The 19,535-nt window shown below is 56.1% G+C and overlaps 1 protein-coding gene across 4 annotated transcripts in view; it reads left to right on the top strand.

Moving 5' to 3' along the window:
- The first annotated feature begins 1,096 nt into the window (after nt 1-1,096).
- Nucleotides 1,097-19,535, top strand: part of Ahdc1 (AT-hook DNA binding motif containing 1) — a 65,799-nt gene continuing 47,360 nt past the window's right edge. For 2 of the 4 annotated variants that reach the window (XM_042055232.1, XM_038332938.1), the window contains exons 1-2: nt 1,355-1,548; nt 1,784-1,878. The gene's annotated coding sequence lies outside the window, so the exon portion shown is untranslated. Of the gene's footprint in view, nt 1,116-1,354; nt 1,549-1,780; nt 1,879-19,535 lie in introns of those variants that run through there. The other 2 variants (XM_038332936.1, XM_038332937.1) reach the window with 2 other exon arrangements.

Genomic DNA, 19,535 nt, shown 5'->3' with positions numbered 1-19,535 from the left:
AGCTAACACTTGGCTACCGAAGTGCCAAGGGAGGACACACAGACACACGGGAAAGGTCAGCCAGAAAGGGGGATATATAGGGAATCACTACTCTTCGTCGCTGCCCAAGGGTTAAGTACGTGAGCTTTGGAATTAGGCAGACCCTGGATCCACCACTTTCTAATCGAGTCACCTGGGCTTCAGAATTCCTGTGTCTGTCATTGAAATAAGGGCTCCTACGGTTGTTGCGAGGCTCAACGGCTCCGTGGTGCCCGGGTGCTCAGGAAATGGCAGCCGCGGCAATTCTCCTTTCAGGGTTGTCCAGCCACCTCCCTAGGGTAACAAAGCCTTTCTCAGCGGCGCACATTCCCATCTGTGGGGTAGACGAGGCAGGGGGCCTGAGCCAGGGGCTGGAGAACAGATGTGACCTGAAGAGGAGGTAAGGTGAAAGTGCTGAGCCCAACCCCCACGCCGCAGCAGGAGCTAGAGAACTGTTGAATTCCGCTTACAAACACTTGCTCAAATTCGGGAGGACGCATGGTATCTAAGAGTTGTCCAGGATTTTTGCGTCCTCGCCGCCCTTGGACGACAATAAAATGTAGGAGCTGGAGGAATTAAACCCAGGGCTGAGTTTGAAGGGAAGAGCCACTAAGCGCGGAGGAGGTTTGGCGTTTCCAGAACGGCTTTCTCACCAGAAGCCTCTACTGATAGGAAAAACGTCCCCAAATTGAGAGTGTCGGTCCTCTCTTTTCTTCAGGGCCCCTCTCAATGTGTTTGGGACACCCCAGAAAGTCGCAGCCCTCTTGGCTCATCCTCTGATGCCCTATTCCACTCATTCCATTCTCAGACCCCGCCCCTGCGCTACCACCCGCAACCTCGGCGCAGCCCGAGCCACGGGTAGGGGCCTCGGAACGCCGGGAATGTTCCTAACCCTTAAGGAGGATCAACAGTCCTAGATAAACCGGGACTCATCCGGGCCAGGAAGACTCAGGCACAAGGTCCGCTTCGGGCCGCGCCGTCGGAGCAGCGGGAGCGGCCCCGCCCGCCCAGCGAGCGGAGCGGCCGAGCGGGGACTACAAGTCCCGGCGTGCCCTGCGCGCGCTCCCCCCTGGGGTTCCGGATGGTGAGCAGCGAAGGTAAGGCGAGCTCGCAGAGGCAGCGGCGGCGGCGGTGGAGACGGAGAGAAGCAGGCAGGCAGGCAGGGCGAGGGCGAGAGACGGAGGGAGGGAGCGAGCGAGGCAGACCAGACAGACAGACAGGCGGGCGGGCGGGCAGAGCGAGCCACCCGCCAGGCTGCGCTCAGCCCCGCTCGCAGCGGAGAGAGCAGAAGGCAGGAGGAGGGAGGGGAGGAGGGAGGAGGGAGGGAGAGAGGGAATCCAGCTACCACCACCCAAAGCCAGCGTCTGCTTTCTGTCCTCATTTCCTTTTCCCACCCAGCTCGGAGAGCAGAGAAAGGCAGAGAGAGCGAGAAATAGAGACAGGCAGACAAACAGACAGACAGACAGAGCGGGAGGGAGGAGGGCGGCGGAGGAGGAGCAGGAGGACTACGCGGGGCGCCTTCCCTCCCAGGTTTGCAATTGGGGGGGTTGGGGGCGGGGGTGTCCAGGGCTGTGAGAGTGTGTGCGCGGCTAGGGGAGCGAGTGGGGCGCAGATAGCGAAGGAGTGATCGTGGTGGGGGGGCGCCGCGGGAGCGGGGGGCCGTGTCCAGCAGAGTTAGCGGCGGAGAATGTGAGCCGAGGCGCGAGCCATGCTGTCAGCGACGGCAGGCGGCTCAGGGCTCCTCTACGACTCCTCTTCCCAGCAGCCGGGCGCCCGCGTCGCTGCCGCTGGCGGAAGATAGACGCCCCCCGAAACCCCTCGCCTGGCTCGGACCCACGGAGCCGGCAGCCCAGCACTCCGGTAAGTAGCGCCTCCTGCCCAGCTCTAGACGTCGCTGGGGACCGGCCGGCCAGGCTCTTTTGTGCAGCGCACTGAGGGGGGGCCCAGCGCCCCCAGTCCGGTCCGCCGGACCCCGTGGCTGCGGTGCCCGCGGTGCGATCGGTCTTTGTTTCCACCGGGGCCCGCGGCTCGTCTGGGCTCGGCTCGAAGCCTGGCAGGCAGCGCCGGGAAGGGGGAGGGGGAGGTGGACGGGGAGGGGGGGGCGGGGAGGGGGGGTTCTCGGGTTTCCTGGCCGCCCCGCGGCTCCCCCGGCTCGGGGGCGAGGTGCGCGCCCAGCGCTGCCGCGCACCCCCTCCTCCTTCCCCCTCCCTCCGCCTTTGGATTTAAAACTGCAATTTGCTCTCCAGCTTGCTGAGAATGTGGGGGGGTGGGATGTAGGGGGACCGTGGGAGCGGAGAACAAGGCTGGATTTTAGGATAGACGCTGGGAAAAGGGGAGACTGCGGAGGGAGGCGCCCCTCCCCTCCAGCCCCCAAATCCCAAGGTTCCGCTGGCGCTCTGGGAGTTGAGGGGCGGGGACCTAATGACCCAGAGGGGGTGTGGGGCGGAGGAGGGATTTGGGGGCGGCCTGGCCAGAGGGGTTGGGCCGCGTGCCCGGTTACCTGGCGAACAAAGTCGGCTCACTTTTGCATAAATAAATAAATAATAGCCTATCAATACGTTTCCTCTAGGGCTCTGATTGAATCGGCCCCCTCTTCCCCAGGGGGTGGGGTGCTGAGTGACAGCTGTCAGCCCCCTAGGTCGGGAGCTGGGGTGAGCTGCTAATCTCTGCTTTCTGGCTGAGGGCGCCTTACCCGGCTGGGTCTGGGTCCCCGGGCAGAGCCAGAGGGGCAGGGGGCTGGCTCTGAGTCTAGGAAATAACCTTGTTTCCTGTTCTACAGGAAAAGGGACAGCAACCCAGAGTTTGGGGGCTGGGGATGAGAACTGATGGGAGCTGGGGGGAGGGTTCCCCAGCAGCCTGACCCCCCAGCCTCCTGCCAGGCAAAGGGGCCAGCTGAGGGAGGAAGGATGTGGGCCTTGCTGGCCGGAGGCGGGAGCTGGGGCTGTCCCTGAGGCGGGCAGCGGGCACAGATCGCACAGAGCAGGAGGAGGGAGAGAAGCGGGGGCGGGAATTCTCTACCGCAGACCCTAGGGGCCAGGGCCAGATGTGGAGGGGTGGGGAGTCTCCCCTCCCTCCCAGCTTGGGGGCCCTGGGGCTGGGCTGGGAGGGGCTGAGCCTGGTGCCCTCGGTTCTGCACCAGTGCCTGACTGGCAGGGCCAGCTGAATTTGGGCCCAGGCGTCACCCTGGGAGGCAGGGCTGGGCTGCACCAGCTTGGTCCCTGAGCACAAGGAGGGACCCTTGGGGGGCCTGTGCCTGTCTGGCTGGGCAGGCGTTTCCCGCTGGACCAGTTGGTGTCAGGCGGGACTTGGCCCCAGCTCCCTGGGCTGAGCTCAGGGTGTGAGGACAAGCTTTGCCTCCGGGTCAGGGTGGCCACATTCTGTCCGCTCTTGCTGTTGCCGCTGGCAGGGAAGGGGCATGAGCCCAGGCCTGGGCAGAGTCCTGCCAGGGGCATTTGGGGTGTTTCTATTGTTGACTTGTTCCTGTTCAGCGTGGCCCGGTGTGTATGGCTGTGTGAGCCAGGGCTGTAAGTGAAAGATTACCAGTCTGTCCACCCGCCTCCCAGCATGGGAGGAGCAGGCAGGCTCGGTTGCCGTGGTCAGCTGTGGAGGGACCCTCGAGGTAGCGCATGCATGCCACTTGTTATCTCCTTCCTTTGAGCAGACGTATATTTATTTTTATAGTAATGGAAAATCAAACTGGATAGTAAGTTGAATTCATTTTCCCCTGTGTCAATAGTTGGAGCAACCCCCAGAGACTGATGAACTTCTGGCCCCAGAGCTGCCACCCTTCAGAGGTGGCAGTGACTAGTGAGGGTATGAGCTTTGGGAGTCCGTGGGCATCAACCCAAACCAGTGACTCATCTCCTACTTGGTCTGGCATTGGAGCAGATGCCCAGGTAGGGCAGATATTGCCCCCTCCCCAGGCTTCCCCAGGGTGCAGTTTGACCATTCAGTCACCTCCCTGGCCAGTGCCTAAGTTGTGCCTAAGCCCTCAGGGGACATTCCCCTGGTGGGCTTTCTTCCCCGCCTGGGCTCCAGGCCCACGTGCTGATATTTATTTTCTGTACTAAAATCCATTTTTAATGCCGTTACTTTTGAAATAATATAGAGAGAAACAAATGTGATGTGTTTAAGTTGCCCTCTGTGAGTTTTTAATGTGATCTATGGCTGAGGTACTGATGGAAAGAGCGGCTGGGCTTGGAGAAGTCTGTTGTCAGAGGGAAAGAGAGTTTGCTGTTATTATGGTTGTTGGTTTGGGGGGGTCTGGAACAAGGTTGTGGGGTCAGGGAGCCCCTGACACCCCCGGGTAATGTGGTGATCAGTTTAGTTTCTTGGTTTTAATGTGTGAAGCTTCCAGGATTATATTATATTGTTCCCCAGCCCAACTGATGGGGCCTTTGGTGATGGGGGGGCAACACTCTTCCCCCCCCCCCCATGTGCGTAGATATTGGCAGGAAGAAGACGCTTGCTGAGTTAAATAGAGGTATACAGTAGGGAGGTTAGGCTTGGATTCTGGAAGATGTTAAGAGGTGGGGGCTCCACCTGATTGTGACTTGGGGGCAGACTATTCTGGTGGAAGACAGTTGGGGTGGGTTTCCTAGTAGACCCCCAGAGGAGCATCAGTCTGAAGCATGCCACTGTTCCCCATTGGACAGGGCTTTCCTTCTAGCAAACCTTGATTTTGGTTATTTCCTCTCCTTGCTCGGTACCACCCCCAGGTCTACTTGTGTGCAAGTGTGCTTGTGTGTGTGTGTCCTCACGCGCGCGGGCTTGCATATGTGTGTGTGTGTGTGTGTGTGTGTGTGTGTGTGTGTGTGTGTGTAAGAGGGGGGATGGGGAGTTTGAGCAAGCTCCATGTCTTCTGCCAGACTCCCAAGACCAGGGGGTGCCATGCCTGTGTACCAGATGCCCTGGCCCTTCTGGTCTGGCTGGGTGAGGTCAAGCAGATGCACTATTATGGGATGGAGCCAAGCTCTGTCTCTGGCGGCTGGGATCTCTTGGGACACAGAAGGGGCAAAGCCTAGGTGTGGTAGAGCTGGGGACTGCTAGTTAAAGCAAGGGTGATATGGTTGCTAATGCCAGCAGATGGGCCCCCCCAGGGAGACAGAGTGGGGTGGGGGAGGAGACCCAGACAGCCACATGCTGCTGGAGAGGGAAAGATAGAGGCCATAGCCATTGAAGAGAGTGAGAGAGAAAATAGGCAAGGAATGCTGGGATGTGGCGGCTCAGTGGTGGGCCTCAGTGGGAACCCCAGAGGGCCTAGGCATATCCCACTCACTGTCTAGCTGGAGCCAGACTCAGGCACTGAGGGCTTCGGGCCATGATTGAGTGCTAGGGTTGTTTTTTGGTGGAAAGATAAGCACAAATGTCTCTGGGAAGTGGGGAGGACAGGTGGGGAAAAGAAAAGGGAAGAATCCCACAGGATGGGGGTGGGGAGTTTCCAGGGGTCTGGACTTATGCTTCCAGTCAGGGCAGCTTTTCCTCTCTGTCCTTCTCAGGTGTCTGGGAACCAAGCTAAGTTCTTGGGACCTGTGGGCGGGGCCTGGGCTCAGTGGAACACTCCACAGGTTGGCAGGTACCCTGCGATAGGAGACACCCATGTTATAAAAGTGGGGGACGTTAGCACCCCAAAGGCGTGTGTCATCATCCATTGGCATCCCCTCCCTTCCCACTTGACAGAAGGAATCCAAATCTAGAGAGGGGAGCCACTTGCCTAGGGTCACGGATAACTGTGGCAACCCAGAGGCACAGGCTTGTGCGTTACTTCACTGTAGCTGGAGAACTAGATCAGCAGCAGGGGGCCTCCTCGGCACAGAGGGGGGCTGGAGCCTGGGGAGAAGAGCAAGCAGGCACCCTTGTGGCCAGAGCCCCCTCAGGGGAGGGGGAGGCACTGCTGCCAGGAGAGTGAGGGAGGGAGGGGAAACAGTGAGTCAGGCTTCCAAGAGCTGAGGATGTGAGAGCCAGAGCTTGGAGCGAGAGGGCAGGGAGGGCTGCTCTGAAGGGGGAGAGGGAGAGAGTCCAGCCAGGGGCAAGGAGAGATGTGGAGGGAGGCAGCCAACCCCTGGCCCCAGCCCAGTGGCACTGCAGGACGCAGCCAGTGTGGACTTTGCCTGAGGTGGGTCAGGAAGGAGCCGTGCGCATCTCTTTCTCTGATCGGTCTCATTGGCTCTGACCCCAGGGTCCCAAGAGGATGATAGTGTCTTCCCATCCCTTCTTCCTCTTGCTTCTCGTTTTCTCTGTCAATTGTGGGACTTGAACTCTGAGCTGTTGGAGGAGGGAGTGAGTGCAGCAGCCTGGAAGAATGTTGGGAGGTGCGGTCTGTAGATGATGGCTGGGTGCTGGGGCACTGTTGGAGCCTGCTGGGAATGCAAGGTAGGCAGCAGATCTCTGGGTGTGTGCCACTGCAGTAAGGTCTAGCATGTGGGCAGTGTCACTGAGATCCTGTGTATGGATGTACATATGTGTGGTCGCTTCCGGTTTGCCAGTGGTGAGCGGTGGACTAGTGGCTTTGTGTCTCTCAGGATGGTCAGTGCCTAGACTGCCCCAGGGTTCACACATGACCCCAACCACCCTCTGCTTGTTTCTGGGGAGATACTGGTGTGACTCCCCCTCACCCCATATCCCTGTGGGTAGACAGGAGGTAGAAATGGCCTCATGGAGCTGACAGGAACTGCCAGTATAGCCCCTAGTGCCTGGAGTTGGGAGGGGTCCCCAGAGACTGCCTGGGAAGAAGGAGGGAAAAAGCCCCTCCTGTCCAGCTGACAGGAAGCCCTGGCTCTCAGCCCCTCCTTCCCTGCAGGCCTAGCCTTTCCCTCTCCCAGGATCCCTGTGTCTCTCCCATTGGCTAGGGTATAAGGAAGGTGGGCACTGAGGAGCCCTCTCCTACAGGGCCTGACTTTGGGGAGAATAGTGAAGTGGAGTAAGGAGCGATCCCTGCTAAGCCATGTATGAACTCAGCTGCAGATCAAGCCCTGCTCTCAGGCTCCTCTCTGCTCTAGGGTCCTTGGCCTGGAAGCCTAGGGGAGGGGCCGCTTGCTTCTGCAGCTGCCTGGCCTCAACTCCCAGCATCTCCCCAGATGCGACTGAAGCCAGAAGCTGCAGGTCTCGACCCCCCTCCCATCCTGAGCCAGGAGAGGCCTTTGCTGACCTAGAGGAGGTTGAGAGAGAGAGGGAGAGAGAGAGAGAGAGAGAGAGAGAGAGAGGGAGGGAGGGAGGGAGGGAGGGAGGGAGAGAGAGAGAGAGAGAGAGAGAGGGTCCCTTTAGAAGGACTAGCACAGACAGATGGGTGGTAGAACAGATGAACAAGGACACCCACGCACAGACAGACCGAGAGAGACGGACTGGGACAGGGAGAGATGGTCAGACAGGGGTGCTGACAGAGACAGGAGTCAGAAAGATGGAAAGACTGAAGAGACACAGGGTAAGCGAAAAGATGGGGAGAGACTGAGAAACAGGAAGAGATAAAGCAAGGGGGAAACCCGGGAGGTGGGGGAAGAGGAGAGACACACACACTGAGAGACTGACTGACTGACTGGAGGCTACAAACCACAAACAGGAATTTGATGAGAATCTGGAAGGTGTTTTCTGCCTCCTCCCTCCCCAAACCCCCAGGCCAGCCAGCCAAGTCCATTCCTTCCACCCCCGGCTCAGTTTCCAGCTGCTAAAAGAGGTCATGGAGAGAGAGAGAGAGAAGGAGAGAGCCAAGGCTTATAGAGCCTCTTCTTTTCTGCTCTTCTGTTGGGAGGGGGATTGCTGAGATGGCTCCCCGGCCCCTACTCCAGCATAGAAATGTATGGCTTTCTTATCTCTCAGAAAAGGTTCCTTCGTGCTCGCCACTCACTAGAGGGTTTCTCCTTTGTGTGAGTGGACCCCGTGACTCCCACCTGTACACATTTTGTGACTTGGTACTTCACCCTTCCGTCCATTCTGTCTCTTACCATGTAACAGACAGCAAGCCTGTGCCTCCTCAGCTATCCAGGTGGTGACACACAGGCCTATTGTGAGGTCTCGAATGTGTTATCACAGCCTCCAAACTCTGACACACGCAGTGCGAGTCATACCCGGGCAGAGAGGACCCCAACTCTGACCCTGCTGGTAGAGGGTCTTCTCAAGGGGTAGAAGCCCTCAGGGAAGACAAGGCAATAGTCTGGGCACAGAGGTGCTATGGAGGATTGGATAGTGGGAAAAGCTACCTGAGCATTGGTAAGGGTGTGTGTGTATACAAACATGAACACGTATGAGTCTGTCATAAGTATTTGAGAAAGACTGAGCACCTGTGATATGGGGTATGGGTGTGACAGTGTGTGTGTGTGTGTGTGTGTGTGTGTGTGTGTCTGTCTGTCTGTCTGTCAGTCTAAGAGAGAGAATGCTTGGTAGGCGTCAGTGTGGATGCATGGTTTTTTGGTTTTTTTTGTTTGTTTGTTTTTTCGAGACAGGGTTTCTCTGTGGCTTTGGAGCCTGTCCTGGAACTAGGCTGGTCTTGAACTCACAGAGATCCGCCTGCCTCTGCCTCCCGAGTGCTGGGATTAAAGGCGTGCACCACCACCGCCCGGCTGGATGCATGTTTTTGAGATTAGTGTGTGTAAAGAAAAACTGGGGCTATAGCTTAGTGATTGAGCATTTTCCAAAACATACACAAGACCTCAGGGTTCAATCTCTGGTATTACCAAAAGAAGGAAAAAGAAAGAAACCTTGACATTGGGTTGCCTTGACAAGATGATGCACGGGTATGCTGGGTTTTACAGAGATGAGTAGCTAGATACAGTGTGTACATATATATAATATACATTATATGTGTGTGTGTGTATGTATGTGTGCATGTATAAAGGTTCAGGGGCCTGAGGATGAGCCACATGTGTAAGGGTGCAGTGGTGCACACTTTACGTGGAAGTGTGTGGGTGTTTGTCTGAACTAGGGGCTGGCATAGGTGTGTGCAGCTGCAGGTACCAGGCTGTGCCTGTTGTCCTGGTTTGGGTGGGTGTTTTTCAAGACCTCTGTGCTACCAGAATAGGAACTATCAGCATAAAACTGACAAGGGCTACCAGGGGGCTTGCAGCTGGGGACTGACCCACACAGACAGCCCAAGGACAGACATGCCTGCCCCTGTCCTTCTGCTTCTTGCCTGGTGGCAGTGGTTTTCAAAGGAACCTCCATAAGGACGGTTTCTGTGTAGTTCTCCCCACCCCCAGCCAGTGCCTCTTCAAACATAGTGACACCCTTCAGGCAGCTCTCTAGAAGCTTCTGCTTGGACCATCTGAAGGCAGGTGGGTGGGTGGGCTGAGTTCACTGTTGCCCCCCAGGGACAGAGGAGGTAGCTCTCCTCTTGGGGCCTAGGCACAAGTGGAGACAGATGGACCTGCCTATCTCAACAGTGTGGTCCTAGTACAGGTACCCTATAGCAGAAAGTTTCGGGGGGGCAGTCCCCAGGTAGACCCCTGAGCAAAGGCTAGGACTCTGCCTTTCATCTTCATAGAGATCTATCCCCTTCCTCTCACCATACAGCTCCCTAACAGCTCTCCAAGCCCCCGACTCCTCCGGCACCTCAAAAATATACAAGTGCCCCACATACATGCTTACTGCTTCAACAACTGCAGATAACTGCTAAACATACCTAAAAACACACAGCCCCAACACTTCTACACACAACCACCCAACACCAACACCTCCTTGACATCCAACTGTCTCACAAGCGTACAGCCAATACACCCCCAAATACAAACACCATGCAGCTAGCCGTGTAAGCTGCAACACCTCCCCAAACACTGGGAGCCTAGTTATAATCCTGATACCCTCCTACACATGTGCTTTATAACCCCAGCATCTCTGATATCAAGGACCCTCCCAATGTGTGATGTAGTTCTCAGGCCTCTGGCACCTCCCCAGATACAACCGCCATATCCTAATACGGTAGCTCCTGCCACACTCTCAGACCCACGGCCCCTCTTTAGTCCCGGCACCTCCACATCCAGTCCCGGTTAAAATCACTGTAACCTGTCCAGAAACATCGCTTCCTCTTTTTTCCAAACTCAGTGCAGTCCCAGCACTTCACCGAACCCCAATTTTTATGACTCCCAGACACCCCAGCACACGCAGTGTCTACCACATTCCCGAGTGCATCAGAGCCTTCTCCAACCCCAACACTTCGCCAGGTCCACCCAAGAACTGCTTACAGTCCTCATACCTTCCCACATGCATAGGCTCCACACACAGCATTTCCCCTCACACAAGCCTGGCAGCCCTGCACCCCCACCTTTTCAAATAAGTCCCCTCCACCACATACATGCACGCCACACACACACACACACACACACACACACACACACACACACACACACACACACACGGTCAAGGCTCCTTATTTCCACCTTTATCCCAAACTCACAGACAAAGCTCTCCTGTAGCATACCTCCAAAGGTCCTCATAGCTTCTAATCCCTTCCCCAGCATGCATTCACACTCCCTGTGTTTTCCCACACTTCCATAGGCAACCCTGCCTGAGCCCCAGCACCTCCCTAGACTTAGCCTTGCTACTCCGAGTCTAGGCTCAACCCTGGAAAGGCACAAGGACACTCCTACACCTTTCTCCAAACACACTCAGCTTGTCTGTGACATGCACAGCCTTGCCTAGTCACCGCCCTGACCCATTCGCCCCTTTGAGCTCACATGTAGCTTTTCAGCTTCCCCGGCACCCCATGACACCCTGTCACACACCCCGCCTCAGCCTCATGTCTTCTGCAGCCCTCACTCCCACCAGCCACACATTCCAGCACACCCTCCCCCACTCAGCTCTTAACCCCCAGACAGCCTCGCCTTTTCACACGCAGAGCGCTCTGTCTACTGCCCGAGCCTCCTCCACTTCCCGAGCCTCCTCTGCCTGGGGAGCCATCTCCACCCCTCGCTGCCCCAGGCCTTTCATTCCTGGACAGTGAGGCTGGACATCTGGTTCAAAGCTGCCCCCCAGATCCGGCGCTGTGAACACTCTGGCCTAAACTTGGTGGTGGTGGGGGTTGAGCCCCTTTTGGGAATAGGCAGAGTCACTTGGCACCTGGTCACCCTGGACTCTCAGCCAAGAACTCTTTGAGTACCTAGCCTTGCCTGGGCTCTGGCATGCGTGTTGGGGGTAGGGGAAATTACTCCCATATCTCAACCCTGCCAGGTCCCCCCCTATACCTGAGAGGGACAGGGCTTTGGGGGAGAGTGCTGGCTTGATGGGCCTCCACAGATCCAGGCTGTGGGGCTTGGCCTCCTTGGGAGTCAGTTCCTTTACTAGATGCATGATTTTAAACGGAATCTCCACCATCTGTTCCACCCCCTAATTACAGATGCACAGAATCCGCCTCAGAGGGCAGCATGAGGGGAGTGATTTAGAGCCCGAGCTGCCACTGCCTGCTTTAGGGATGGAGAAACTGGGGGTGGGGGTGTTGGGTATTACAGTCCCCCCAACTCACTTCTTTGCCGAGGGTCCCTGGTATCTCTTGCTGAGAGAAGACTCATAGGGGGCTTCCCTGACCTGCCTCCAAGTCCTAAAAGAGGAAGCAGTTATATTGCCGTGGGAGGGGTCCCCAAAACATTGCCTAGGTCCCAGTTTAGCAAGACCTAGGTTGTAGACGACGTTAGGCCCTTAAAAAAAATTCAGAGGATACTGTCTCCTGCCTTTGTGCCCTTGGGAGCCACAAGCACTGGCTTCACCAAGCTGTCTGCCCACCCTGGGGGTAGCAGGGATTAGTGAGTAGGGAAGGGAGTGAGAGCTGAGATGGAGCAGCCAGGTTCTGACACACCAGACATGGGCAGGCAGGCACTCCCAAGTGCTACCAGGTGTGTTTGTACATAGTGCCATCCACCTTGGGACTGCTGGGTATGCCTGACCCCAGTTGGACCTGGGGTCTGTGGGCTTGGGTCAGCACCAAGCGGGAGAGGGTCCGAGGGATGTAGGACTTCCACCATGAGGATGGGCCCATCTTTGTCCTTGGGCACAAGGGACCTGGGCCCCGCTTGCTTGGTCGTGGTGCTGCTGGTGGCAGTAGCGCAGCAGCAGTAGGTACACTGCGGTAGACTCCAGAGCATTCTCCGCAGGGAGGAAGGGAGAGAGGTCGGGCTGGAGAATTTTAAAGACCGCTGCAGGCAGGAGGGTCTCGGAACCTTGTGGGGCACGCAGTCATGCAGAAGTAATCCTATCGCTGCCGGCCTGGAGGAGTGGAGAGGAATGGGGGGAGCACGAGGTTGCGAGGGAGGACAGGCTGTCGCCCCCCTGAACCTGCCCCAGCCAGCCCTGAAGGGAACTAAGGTCTCCAAGTCCTTTCCTGAGGAAACACCTTGTCTTCATTCTCCCACCATGGCAGGAGCCCCCAGAGGGCCAGTGTCACAGCTGCTGCTCCTCTCTCACCTCAGAGTTTCATAAATAATGCAGCTCAGTGGTGGGAGCCAAACCTGCCCCTAGTCACCTTGGGTCACACAGCGTGGCACCTCTAGCTAGCAGTCCTGGAGCAGGGCCCCTCACCCTTCCGGCCTGCTTCTTTTCTTCTGTGTGAGCCGGAGTCAGGCCTAGCCACTCTGGGCTGGGACCTTGGCAGAGGAGTATGGAAGAGCCCAGAAACCCCCATCCTTTTGTCCCACCTCTTCGCTTTCACAGGCTAACTGGCAGCCAGCTCAGCCAATCCAGACTGGAGAAGGATGGCCTGCTCGCCAAAGGCCTCACCTTCTGGCCCCTCCATTTTGCAGATGGAGTAACCGAGTCCAAGGGCGGAAAGGATGGTCAAGGCCAGCCAGCAGATGAACCCCCTCCTTCCTGCCCCATTCTGCTGTCACTCAGGCTCTTCTCAGAGCTGAGAGCAGGGCCTGGGGGGGGCAGGCGGGGGATGTTTGGGAAAGTGGTTGCGGCTGAGAGGTTGCCATGGCGATACTGCAGGATGCCGAACAGAAGTGGGGGTCCCACAGGGTCTCTGGGGCCCCCAGCTCTACACCTCTGTGGGCTTCCCTTCCCATCTCCTGTCCCCCACCCAGATGCCTGTCAGGCGGCTTCAGTGACAGGCTGGGTGGGTGACAGGTGGTGCAGGTGACGGGCTGGGTGGGTGACAGGTGGTGCGGGTGTGAGGTAGGCAGGTGACAAGCTGGGTGGTGACGGGGCTCTGTGGATGACAGGCAGGGGGTGTGGTTGGCGAGGGTGCTGTCTTCCTAGCTGGTGGCCTGTTGCAGCCCCCCTACCCTCATGCGTGTGCACACACATAGACACTGGGCTCAGAGCTTGGGGCTAAGATACTAATGAGGCTTATTACGCATGGAGGGGCAGGTGCCCGGACTCACTAATGAGAGGCCTTTAACGAATAGGAGAGACATCTGGGGGGCTTCCAGGAAATTTGGTTGGCCCTGCCGGTCTGAGGCTCTGGGGGTCCCAACCTGTCTCAAGGAGGTTGGTTTCATCCTCCAGCCACATCTGGATCCCTCCTTACTTTCACCTTTGGCCACTTGGATTTATGTGACTACAGTATTAAGCAGTTAGGAGAGCAGTCACTGTGGTTCAGGCAGGCTCCGTGCCAAGCCATTTGCCTGCATGAACTCTGCTGGACTCAACAGTCCCATGAAGGCTACAGCCCCATTTTACAGATGCAAAGTCCGAGACAGAGAGAAGGTATGGGAATTCATACAGACAGTTAGTGAAACAGCCCGGACTTTTAATTTAGGTCGCTGTCACTTGTCCTGGCTGACTCTCTCCAGAGACTTAGTTTCGTTGATCCACAAAATGTATCTAAGAAGGAGAATAATCCTAGGTTTTTAGCAATGACTTGGGTGACTTCAGTCTCTTTCAGTTAGTTGCCTGGGCCACCTCACCCCTGTTGACTCCCTTGCACTGGAGAGAGGGCAGGGTTTGGTGTTGAAGGGGCTGAGCTCAATGGAGAATACCTGGTCTATCAGAGCCACTTCCTGTAGTGTGTGGTGGGGCCCAGAGAAGAGTAGAAGCCACCCAAGGCCACACGCCCTCATGAGCTATAGGGCCTCTCTGGATCCCAGGTCTTTGGGTTGAAAGGGTGGGGCCAGGAGTGGCAGTGGGGCTGGGAGGCATCTCCTCGGGCCCCACCCCACAGCCTAGTTTCCTCCCTGGAGGTTTTGAGCCCCCCAGCTCTTAGGAGGGTGCAGGGTTGTTGGCTGACTCTTTAGGGCCATGCCCCCTCCCATCCATCTGAGTCCCTAGTGTCGGTTAAGCCCCTCCCTTTGGTACCCGCTGGGGCGGAAACTCCCTGGCAACAGCTGATGGATGGGTTAGGGCCTTGACATTGGCCTGGGGCCACAGCACAACCCTGGAGGGACCAGGCTGGGATTGGGGGACTTGGAGGGGAATTTGAGGGAGAAGAATGAGGCTCATAAATCTGGGAGTCTCTGGTTCCACTTCCACCTTAATCTCTTACCAAACCAGCTTTCCTGCTGCTCATCCCATGAAGCTGGGGTTGAGAGACCCCCACCTGCCCACTCTCCTTGCTCTCTGATGGAGGCTCACTGCTCTGATTTTGCACTCATGGGGAAGAGAGAGGTGCAGCAGCCTTGATGGTCAAAATGAAGAGACCTCTGGACGGGTGAGAGGGCCTGTGATGGGTAGAGGGCTTCATTCCCTCAGTTTCCCCAGCTGGTGCTGCTCAGCTCAATCCAGAAGGGGAGCTGAGACCAAGAGGATTTCCCAGAGGCGAGACTCGTAAATAGTCTTGGCCTGAGAATCCCCCCCAAGTCTTGAGAAGAGAAACACTCCTGCAAACCCCAAGACCTGGAGGTGAGCCTTAGAACCCAAAGCAGGGTGTGTGCTGAGGTCAGGCTAGGGCGGTGCTTGGTAACTGGCCTGGGAAAGCAGGCTTCAAGGAGGCCAGAGGAAGGGTGGTGGTTTGCCTGGGGGGTGGGGGCTGGGGAGCCATCTTTGGTTGGAAGGCAGGGGGTCTGGCTTTCCCACAGGCCCAGGCAACTGTAGACTGGAGCGCTGGGGCCCTCCCAACTCCCCAGGGAACCGTTGCTTCTGGGCCTTGGGGACTCAGGCGTCCTGGCGGGTGAGGGCGGGTCTCCAGCAGGCGCCCTGCCAAACCCTGCAGCCTGCTCACCAGGAATCTTGTTGCTGAGAGATGGAAAATCCCGGCTGGGCCTGCAGCTCATCCCTCCCCTCCGGGAGGAGGAGGGGCTCAAAGATTCCTTCCTGCACCCCCCCATCTGGGGCAGAGCCCTCCTTGGCAGTGGGTGGGGCTGGGGGGCCCAGGACAGGCCTCTAAGGCCCAGTCACATGTCCTGGAGTCCTGCCCAGTCCACAGTGGGCACCAGGGCACTTTGGAGGCCGAATGAGCCTGTTGCAGAAGAGGAGGGATAGAGGTGCCAAGGGCCAGAAGGGGCCTGAGTGGGGGCTGGAGTCTGGCCCTGGCCCCACTGGCTCCCCCAGGGTAGAGGGTGAAGAGCTGGTTCTCTCCTTGGACAGGAAGACGAATGATCCTATTATGGGAGGGTGATTTTATTCCACGTGTCACAGAGTCTGAGATTAACTTGCTCACCAGTCTGTGACAAACCCCTCACACCCAACACACACACGTGCAGAGGTAGAGAGACACACACACCCACAGTGTCACAAACACAGATAAGCATTGCTGTGCTACAATGCATAGTAGGGCTCACACAGAGACACGCTCACAGTGCACACTCAGGTACACCAAAGCTTCGGACCCAGCAGCTTCAAAATAGTGTGTCCTCCAGAGTTAAGGCCACCCGGATCTGCGGATGTGAACAAGCAGCCCGAGAGGTCTCTTGCTTCCACGCCTTAAACATGCAGAGTCAAGGACACATGGTACCCCATAGACACAGATAAACTTAGACACACAAAACCAGACACTGCCACCCAGACAGGCAGAGACCAACAGCCACACTCTCAGACAAAGGCCCTAGCTACATACAGACAAAGACAAGTGCAGACACACAGCTGGCAGGGCTTACACAAGCACAGGCGTGCACACCCGGACATAGACAAAGACAAATAAATGCCCAGAGGTTTTGCTGTGGACAGATGTGGAGGCACATGCACATCTGGGCCTCCTTCTCAGTCTCCCTGCTTGGGAACATAGTGATCTGGCACCTGAGAGGCCCCGAGGAATCTTCTGCTCCATGAGCCCCAGCCCTTGGCCCCCACCTCTGGCACCAGGCCTGTGGCAAAGGCTACCCCAGCCACACCCTCAGCAGAGCCCTGACATCTCTTAACTTCTATACGGGTCATGCTCACGGGATACCATCTTCCCCTGTGAGTCTTATAACAACCCCCCTTCTGGCCCCTGCCTTTGTCTTTCCTGGTCATTCCTCCTTCCGGCAGACATGTACAGCTTCAGTCAGTCAGGTACATACAGCATCGTGTGTGTGTGTGTGTGTGTGTGTATGCACACACAGGTTTCCTCACTCAGACACCTATACAGACCCACAGCCTTCATGGCTTTCTTGCACAGAGTTGCGCCCCCCTCTCCCGTTTCCTCGCATTTTCACACACAGGTTAATTCACAAATGCAACACACATGCATCCTCACCTCTCACACACACGCATGCATGCGCGCACACTTCCTGAGCCTCCCTTCTCTTTCCTTCCTCTGCCTCTCTCAAACACGCCCTCTGCCCGGCGAGGAGCCGTGCTGCAGCTCCGGCTCTCGTGGCCCGTGTCCTTGGCCTTCCTAGCCTCAGTCTCTCCTCCACCTCCGGCCCTGCATACTGTGGCCTTGAATTCTTTTGTCTTCTTTTTCTGTCTAGTCAACAAGTATAGAAGGAGCCCTTATTCCCTTAGCGCATATTGCTCAGTATTGCTGGAGCAATTGTTTAGGGGTGAAGCCCCAGGGAGACTGATAACAAAGATAAGCATAGGTTCTTTTCTCAGTCCCAAATTTTGTGACCAACCTGGCTGTTGCTTCTCTCTTTCTATGAGATTGGAAGGTAAGCTTTGATCTTGGCCATCAGGGGCATGTATGACGTCATAACAGGAACACTGTGGGAAGGGGGTTCTAACAAGAGGGGAGAGCATGTACAAAGCCTTAAGGGAATCAAACTTTGATGGGCCGAGAGAAGGTGGTACAGTTCAAAGAGCAGAGGGGAGCTTCCAGGAGGGAGAAGCCAGGCGGTGGAGAATGGTTGCCCTGCTCGGGGAGGTGAATTTTGTCCAGTGAGCCCCAGGAGGACACAGGAAGTCTTTTTTCTTAATATAATATTTATTTAACTTTTATTTTTTATGTGCACTGGTGTAAAGGTGTCAGAGCCCCTGGAACTGGAGTTCCAAGACAATTGTGAGCTGCCATGTGGGTGCTGGGAATTGAACCTGGTGCCTTTGGAAAAGCTGTCAATGCTCTTTGGAAAAGCAGCTCAGCAGAGCTGAGCTATCTCTCCAGCCCCAACACAGGAAGTCTTTAGCATCAGAATCTGGATTAGATCAGATCATTAGAATGGAAACAAGTAGTTGGAAAAGTTTGGATTGGTTGTTTTTGTTTTTGAGATAGGGTCTTACTGCATCATCCTGGCTGGCCTGGGACTCACAGAGCTCCTCCGGCCTCTGTGTGAGGTACCACACTTGGCCTTGTTTTGAGACAAGGTCTCATTATCAATTCAGGCTAGCCCCAGAATTCATTGTGTAGCCCAGGAACTTGCTGTCCGTCCTACTTCAGCCTTCTGGGATCATAGGTGACTTACCTGGGAGGTATGAGTAGTATAGGCTTGTGGTCTCACCTAGGGCAGGTGGTGCTGGGCTTGTAGCTAGCCAGTTAATAGCCACTACAGTCAGATATCAGTTGGACATGTGGAGGGTATCAGTCAGTTGAGATCCACTCAGGGCCTACTGAGTGCTGGATACCTTGCCGGGTACTGGGACAGACACTACCATCGGATGACTTTATCAGGCAGACAGTGGAAAGTGCTCCGGCAGGGATAGAGGTCGAGCATCCCAACTGCTTACAGGAGGCAAGTGTCAGGACCCTGGCTGGCCTGTGGAGCTAGGGGTAAACTGGTAGAATCTGGGCAGGCTGAGGTTGGGGGAGGGGCTGCGGGTAGAACCATTCATTATCTGCCATCAGCAGCCAGAGGGCAGGAACTGAGAAGCTGGTGTCCTTAACCCACTGTTGGGTAGACCACAAGGTGATGGAACTGTAGCGTGGGGTTATGGGGAAGAAGGGTCAGTGTAGAGCTGGGCTTCACTCAGACTCTATCAGTGTTTGATGATAACATGAAATGTGGCCACTGGGATTCAGCTCCAGGCCCCACCACATGCTGCCCTGGCCTCAGTTTCCTCCTTTGTTTTTTTTTTTTTTTTTTTTTAAAGCTTTTTTAAAGGTTTATTTATTTATTATATATACAACATTCTGCCTCCATGTATGCCCGCGCACCAGTAGAGGGTGCCAGATCTCATTACAGATGGTTGTGAGCCACCATGTGGTTGCTGGGAATTGAACTCAGGACCTCTGGAAGGGCAGCCTGTGCTCTTAACCACTGAGCCATCTCTCCAGCCCCCCAGTTTCCTCCTTTGTGAAATAAGCTGTTATCTTGTGTGGGAGGAAACTGGCATCGTGTGAGAGCTGAGCGAGCCACCTGGAGTGAACATCTTTAGCTTGGGTTCTGGGCCTCGGTGATGCGTTTCTTCCTGAGTGTACTGAGAAAATGAAATGAGGGGTCTCCAGAGAGGAACTTTAGGCACCCTGAAGAGAGGCCAGAGCCCCGCATAGAAGACAAAGGTCTTTCTAAAATCTGAATCCGAGCCCTACAAGGGACCCAAAAGAGAGGGCCTCTGTCCCTCTCCCGTCCTGCCCTAACTTGTATGGCAGTGGAAATGGGCCACGTGCCCAGGAGGACACAGAGTCTGATGTCTGACCTGGGCGGTGTCGGGGCCCTTGCTCCATTGACAGAGGAGCAAGGTTCAGGAATACAGTTCGTGGAGTCCTCTGGGGATAAAGAGCCAGGTGCCGATTGGGGTATCAGAGCCAGGAGAATGCCTTCGGGCAGGTATGTTCTGTCATGATCTTTAGGATTGCCAGGGGTTGTGGTGTGAGGCAAGTGGTCTGCCACACATCCCCTCTCAGCTGCCCTGGATCGGGCTGTGAGGGACCTCTTTAAGGATCTCACCTGTGAGGTGGGGCTGGTAGAGAATTAATTTCCTGTGCTATTTTAATTTTGCTGTATTTAATTTGCTGTTTATTTTAATTAATTAACAGAGTTAATCTCTTATTCTAACTTGCTGCCACTAGCCCCACTGCCTTTCAGAGGGGTAGAAGGCCTGGCCATGTGATGCTCGGTTACTGTGGTAGAAAAGGAACTACTCCGGGGAGTAGGTCCCTCCCTTAACCTCTCTCCCATCACAGGGTTTCCCACAGCCCCTGCTGCTTCTCCAAGGGATGCTTGCCCCTGTTCTCTCCAAGACTGACTTCAGGCCTTCAGCTCTGGTGGTTGTGGCCTTGAGAAGCCTGACTTGAACCCTTGCCTGTTTCAGTGTTTTCGGGTAGTGGTATTTCAAGGCTGTTGGAGAACTCTTGAGGTAGGAGGATGTCAGTT

Source organism: Arvicola amphibius, chromosome 6, assembly GCF_903992535.2.
Source record: "Arvicola amphibius chromosome 6, mArvAmp1.2, whole genome shotgun sequence".
Classification (NCBI taxonomy): Eukaryota; Metazoa; Chordata; class Mammalia; order Rodentia; family Cricetidae; genus Arvicola; species Arvicola amphibius.
This window is presented reverse-complemented; position numbering and strand designations above follow the sequence as displayed.